The following is a 7,098-nucleotide window of genomic DNA, read 5'->3' on the forward strand; positions in this document are numbered from 1 at the left end:
ATTTGAGACCAACCTATTATGGCCCTGTAATGTTGCTCCCTCTCAACTTCACCCTAATTCCTGGGGTTTCATAAAAATTTTTCAATTGTTGTGTAATGGTTTTGGTATTCCTACCTCGCAATCTCTCTTCTTCTATCTATTTGTTTTGACGAAGCCTGGAGTAGTAAAAAAAAGGCAGCTTGGGTCTCCTTTCGATCTTCCCAGGGAAAGAAGGTCTTCTCCATGTTTGACGAATCATTCCGCGATTTTAAAAATTAGTTTTTCAAGGTCCGAGCTGTTGAAGGAGCTCGGCCCTTTTTTCTGGATGAAAATGATGAGCCTGCCTTTCCCTTAGAATGGCAAAAAGATGTGAGAGTGTCCAGATACATGTGGGAAATGTTGGATAAAGCTGAGCGAGCTTTTGTGGCCGTGTTGGAAGAACACTGGGGTCAACCTCCCCATCTTGATACAAAGAAATTTTTAACGAATCCCTCTCTTCTTCAAATTGAGATGGGTATTTTGCGTTCCTGATTTTCCCTTTATTTTCTGTTTATATTGCTCGTAAATGCCTTTCCGACTTGCAGCCGAGTTTCTTATTGTTGTGTTTTATTTGCAGAGGCAATGAAGAATAATGAATCCATGAAGGCTTTTAAAAGAGCACAGAAGGCGGCTGCTGCTAAAAACATCTCGGCCAAGGCGGCCGGGGAAGGGTCTTCCCAAGTGCGTGTGAAGCCGTCCATGCCGAGTTCTCCTGGGGCGAGGAAGGTGATCCCTACTCCCCGAGTTTGTCTGGCTGACCCTCCACCAACTTCTGTCGCTCCTTCTGGCCCTCCTCCCAATAAGAAACAAAAAACAGCTGAGCCTTTCAACTTTGACGCTCCCGACTTCAATGCGATCGAATTTGTGGATCAGCAAATCGGTCCTTACGGTGCCCTTCTTATGGACGATGTGTCTATCCTTCGCCATCTGGAATTTATGGCCCGAAACAGTGTAAAAATGGCATATATGGGGGCTGCTTTGTACCAAACTGCTCATAATCTTCCTCTCCATGCCACCAAAGAGATTATGAAGGAGGCGAAGCAGGAGTTCGACCGGATGAAGGGCCTTAAGGAGGAGCTTGAGGTAAAGGTTGCCAAGTTGGAGAAGGATATGGAGAATGAGAAGGCGAGTTCCTTTGCTTTGGCAGCTTCTGTGCGGCTGGCCGAGGACACGGCACTGATGCATAAGGACAGTTACGTTACGTCTTATCGGGAGGTGATGCGCCTGAGGGGGGAGCTGGAGAGTACCCGGGAAGATTACTCTAAGATTCAGGGTCATCTCGTTGGCAGTGTGACTGCTGCTTACGAGAACCTGAAGGAACAGGTTCGGGTTATTGCTCCCGAGGCTGACCTTACCCTCTTCAGCCTGGAGAACGTTGTCAGGGATGGCAAGATTGTCCCTAATGACGAGGATGATGATGATGTTGAACCTCCTCCTGTGTCCTCTGCCAAAGTGTCGACCTCTTCAGCTCCTCTGGTTGTGTTTGATCCGGATTGCCAGATTTTGAACCCGGAAGATGGAACTGTGGATGCTGTGCCTATTCAGACTCGCCTTCCTTCTCCTTGTCCTGATGCTACCAAGAAGGCTCCTGATGTTTGCTGATTTCTCTCTGGATATTTATGTAGCTGGCCCGGCTTGTGGGCTCTTAAACTTTTATTATTTTGTTAATTGCTGACACTTTCTAGTTGCTTGCCTAGCAACTTTTACTTTGAAAAACAAAAGTAGCTTGCTAGCTTTTTGAGGTAAATTTTGGTGGCCTCTGAAGCTTTATAACTTTGTAGATTATATCATGCTTTTTACGCTTGACTTGGTATCTCTTCTGTTTTCTGAGAGTGTTGGAACCTTGCGGCTCGGCCTCTTTGGATTGCTTTGTACTGATTGTTTGTAGCTTGGATCCTTTGAGGTTGTGGCTGTATGGGTCCAGCTTGTTTTTTGGTTTTCTCGCTCTTGCTTGTATTTTTAGCACTTCATAACCGATTTCTTTACGTTGGTCTTCTTTCTAGTTATTTTTGTAGTCCTCTTTTTTGGGTCTTTGCCAGATCTCTTTTTAAGGACTACTTTTATAACTTGGTTTTGTAGGAGGCCGACTTCTTTACGTCGTCCTCTTCTAAGTTATTTTTGTAATCCTCTTTCTTGGACCTTTGTCAGGTCTCTTTCAGGGATTACTTTTATAACTTTGTTTTGTAGGAGGCCGACTTCTTTACGTCGTCCTCTTCTAAGTTATTTTTGTAATCCTCTTTCTTGGACCTTTGTCAGGTCTCTTTCAGGGATTACTTTTATAACTTTGTTTTGTAGGAGGGCCGACTTCTTTACGTCGTCCTCTTCTAAGTTATTTTTGTAATCCTCTTTCTTGGACCTTTGTCAGGTCTCTTTCAGGGATTACTTCTATAACTTTGTTTTGTAGGAGGCTGACTTCTTTACGTCGTCCTCTTCTAAGTTATTTTTGTAATCCTCTTTCTTGGACCTTTGTCAGGTCTCTTTCAGGGATTACTTTTATAACTTTTTGATTTTGGGCTGACTTTGTCATGTCGGGCCCTTCTAAGTTAAAGTAATCCTCTTTAATAGGGTTGGCCAGACCTCTTTCCAGGGTTTACTTATAACTTGGGTTGACTTGGTCCGACTTCTTAATGTCGGCCAGTCTTTAAGTTATTATTTAGCAATCCATAAGACCTCGTCTGGTTCTTTTTCCGGATCACTTTCGATAACTTCTTACATTATTCTGTGTTCATCTTTGCCGATTTGTAGAAGGTGGTTGTTATCTTTAGATCGTCTTTTAGGTGAATCACGTTTTCACCTTTATCGGATGATTATCTTTATCGTGATCGTGCAGTGAAATTGTTTTTCACTTTCTGCCGATCTGTTGCTTTATAATCGGACGATGAATGCTTCAGATTAATGCATCTTGAAAACTTGTAGAATATCTAAAATATATTTATTCAAAGAAGAGTGAAAATATATAGATGTGGGAATTTTTCATCCCTTTGAATCTCAACTAGGTGCCTCATTAAAAAACCTTTTCAGAAAAAAGAGTGCATCCTATGATGAGCTTCTTTCTAGCTATAGTACCTTCTTAGGTTGCAGGCGTGCCATGATCTGGGGAGCTCTCATTCGTCGAGTTCGGATAGTCTGTAGGAGCCTTTTCCAAGTACCTCTATGACTCGGTAGGGTCCTTTCCAGTTTACTGCCAGCTTTCCTTCTCCTGGTCGAGTTGTTCCAATATCATTTCGGATTAGGATGAAGTCGTTCTCAGTGAAACCTCTTGGCACTACCCTTTGATTATATCTGGAAGCCATTCGACGTTTGAGTGCTTCTTCCCTGATCCGAGCTCTTTCCTGGATTTCAGGGAGTAGATCGAGCTCTTCCTTTTGAAGTTGGGAGTCGGCTTCCTCATTATAATGAACCACTCTGGGCGATCCTTCCTCAATCTCTACTGGGATCATTGCTTCTATTCCGTATGCCAACCGAAAGGGGGATTCCTTTGTGGTGGAGTGTGGCATCATTCGATATGCCCATAGGACTTGTGGAAGCTCTTCTGCCTAAGCCCCCTTTACGTTCTGTAATCTCCATTTTAACCTAGCCAATATGACTTTGTTGGCAGCTTCGGCCTGTCCATTGGCTTACGGGTGTTCGACACAGGTGAACTGGTGTTTTATGTTCAAATCGGCTACTAATTTTCTGAAGCCTGCATCTGTGAATTGAGTGCCATTGTCTGTGGTGATGGAGTGTGGAACCCCGAACCTTGTGACAATGTTTCTATATAGGAATTTCCGGCTTCTTTGAGCAGTGGCATTGGCTAGGGGCTCTGCCTCGATCTACTTTGTGAAATAGTCTACCCCTACTATGAGGAATTTAACTTGTCCTGATTCCTGGGGGAAGGGTCGAAGAAGATCAAGTCCCCATTTTGCAAACGGCCAAGGCAAAGTTACGCTGATGAGCTCTTCTGGCGGGGTGATGTGAAAGTTGGCATGTTTCTGACATGGTGGACATGTCTTTACAAATTCTGTAGATTCTTTCTGTAGAGTTGGCCAATAAAATCCCGCCCGGAGTACTTTTTTGGCGAGAGTTCGTGCTCCGAGATGATTACCGCAAATGCCGGCGTGCACTTCTTCTAGCACTTCCTTTGTGTTGGAGGTCGGCACACATTTTAGTAGTGGTATTGAGATCCCTCTTTTGTATAGGATGTTGTTTATGATAGTGTAGTACTGTGCCTCCCTTTTTAACTTCTTTGCCTCCTTTTCATCTGTGGGGAGTGCCTCTGTTTTGAGGTAATTGATTATGGGGGTCATCCATCCTTGATCCCGACCTGTTATGGCTAGGACCTTTTCTTCTTCTGCGATTGACGGGTTCTGTAGCATTTCCTAGATGAGGCTTCTATTGTTGCCTCTTGGTTTGGTGCTGGCTAGTTTTGAGAGTGCGTTAGCTCGGGCATTTTGTTCGCGGGGTATGTGACAGATCTTGTATTTCCTGAGTTGTCCGAGCTATTTCTTAGTTTTATCTAAATACCTTTTCATGGTGGGATCTTTGGCTTGGTAGCTCCCTGCTATTTGTGAGGTGACTACTTGTGAATCACTGAAAATGTTGAGTTTTTGAGCTCCAACCTCCCTAGCCAGCTTTAAACCAGCTAGTAACGCTTCATATTCCGCCTGGTTGTTTGAAGCCGGGAATCCAAATTTGAGGGAGAGCTCAACTTGGGTTTCTTGGTTGCTTTCTATTATCACACCTGCGCCGCTTCCAGTCTTATTCGAAGAACCGTCCACGTAAAGATTCCACTCTGTGGGGGTTTCTAGGGTATCTGTGAATTCTGCGATGAAGTCGGCCAAGTACTGTGACTTGATGGCTGTCCGAGCTTCGTACTGGAGGTCGAATTCGGATAACTTGACTGCCCATTGCAGAATTCTGCCTGCTAGATCTGTTTTTTGTAGTATCCCTTTTATGGGCTGGTCGGTTCGAACCTTAATAGTGTGAGCCTAGAAGTATGGGCGAAGTCGTCAAGATGTTAGTATGAGAGTATAGGCAAATTTTTCTATTTTTTGGTAATTCAGCTCGGATCCCTGCAGCGCTTTGCTAATAAAGTAGACGGGTTGCTGCCCACTTTCGTCTTCTCGAACTAGTGCTAAGGCTATTGCCCGACTTCCTACCGCGAGGTATAATATGAGTGGTTCTTCTTCTCGTGGCCGAGATAGGATAGGTGGTCGTCCCAAGAATTCTTTGAAGTCTTGGAAAGCTTGCTCACATTCTGTTATCCATTCAAACTTCTTTCCCTTCCTTAAAGTAGCATAGAAGGGGAGAGATCTTATCGCTGATCCTGCTAAGAATCTGGATAGGGCTGCCAATCTCCCGTTGAGTTGCTACACTTCTTTGACACAGGTTGGGCTTTTCATGTTGAGTATGGCTTGACATTTATCCGGATTTGCTTCAATTCCTCTTTGGGTGAGCATAAAACCCAAAAATTTTCCCGCTTCTACTGCGAAGGTGCACTTTGCAGGGTTGAGTCGCATGTTGTGCTTCCTTATAGTGTTGAACACTTGGGCCAGGTCGGTCAATAATGTCTCTTCACTTTGTGTCTTTATCAACATGTCGTCTACGTAGACTTCCATAACTTTTCCGATGTGATCTGAAAAGACTTTATTCATCAGCCTTTGATAAGTAGCTCCCGCGTTCTTGAGACCAAAAGGCATCACTATGTAGCAGTAATTTGCTTTTGGTGTTAAAAACGAGGTCTTTTCTTGATCTGGCGGATACATGGGGATTTGATTGTATCCGGAATAAGCGTCCATAAACGAGAGGTATTTATATCTGGATGAGGCATCTACTAGGGCGTCGATACTTGAGAGTGGATAAGGATCTTTTGAGCAGGCTTTGTTGAGATCTGTATAATCAGTGCACATTCGCCACTTCCCGTTTGATTTTTTCACCAAGACGACGTTAGCTAGCCATAGCGGGTACTTTACTTCTCTTATGAACCCTGCCTCCAATAGTGCCTGTACCTGTTCTTCCACAGCTTGGGATCGTTCTGGCCCAAGTTTTCTTCGTCTCTACTGTACCAGCCGAGATCCTGGGTAGACTGCCAACTTGTGACACATTAGCTTGGGGTCTATGCCCGGCATATCTGCGGCTTTCCATGCAAAGAGATCGACATTATTTCGCAGGAATTGTACTAGTAATTCTTTTGTGTCTCTTCTCAAGATCGTGCCAATATTAGTTGTTTTGTCCGAGATGTCTCCGATCTGAACTTTCTCTACTTCACCTTCGGGTTGTGGACGGAGTTCTTCTCGTCTCTGAACTCCCCCAAGCTCAATTGTATGGAACTCTTCTCCTTTGCCTCTGAGGTTTAGACTTTCGTTATAACAGCGGCGCGCCATCTTTTGATCTGCTTTTATTGTAGCTATCCCTTCTGTAGTTGGGAATTTCATGCATAGATGCGGAGTTGAGACTATTGCGCCAAGTTGATTTAGTGTTGTCCGACCTATTAGGGCATCGTAGGCGGAACTCACGTTGACCACGATGTAGTCTATCTTGAGTATCCTAGATTGGTTCCTTTTTCCGAAGGTTGTGTGTAATGACACGTATCCCAGTGGTTGTCCTGGGGTATCTCCCAGCCCGAATAGGCTGTTTGGGTATGCCCTAAGCTCCCTTTCTTCTAAGCCGAGTTTGTCGAAGGTAGTTTTGAATAAGATGTCGGTGGAGCTCCCCTGGTCTATTAATGTGCGGTAGAGATTGGCGTTTGCCAGTATTATGGTGATGACTATGGGATCGTCGTGTCCCGAGATAATACCGGATGCGTCTTCCTTAGTGAATGTGATTGCAGGGATGTCAGGTGCTTCCTCCTTTCCTTCGACATGATATACTTCTTTGAGATATCTTTTGCGAGATGATTTGGAAATTTCTCCCCCTGCAAATCCGCCATGTATCATATGGACGTGTCTTTCGGGTGTACGAGGTGATTGCTCAGTTCGTCCGATATCTTCGTCCCTTCGTCTTTTTCTTTGGTCATCATCTCGGTTGGCCAGAAACCGATCTAATTTTCATTCTCTCACCAATTTTTCTATGATGTTCTTTAAGTCGAAGCACTCGTTGGTG

The sequence above is a fragment of the Arachis hypogaea genome, chromosome 14 (assembly GCF_003086295.3).
Source record: "Arachis hypogaea cultivar Tifrunner chromosome 14, arahy.Tifrunner.gnm2.J5K5, whole genome shotgun sequence".
Taxonomy (NCBI): Eukaryota; Viridiplantae; Streptophyta; class Magnoliopsida; order Fabales; family Fabaceae; genus Arachis; species Arachis hypogaea.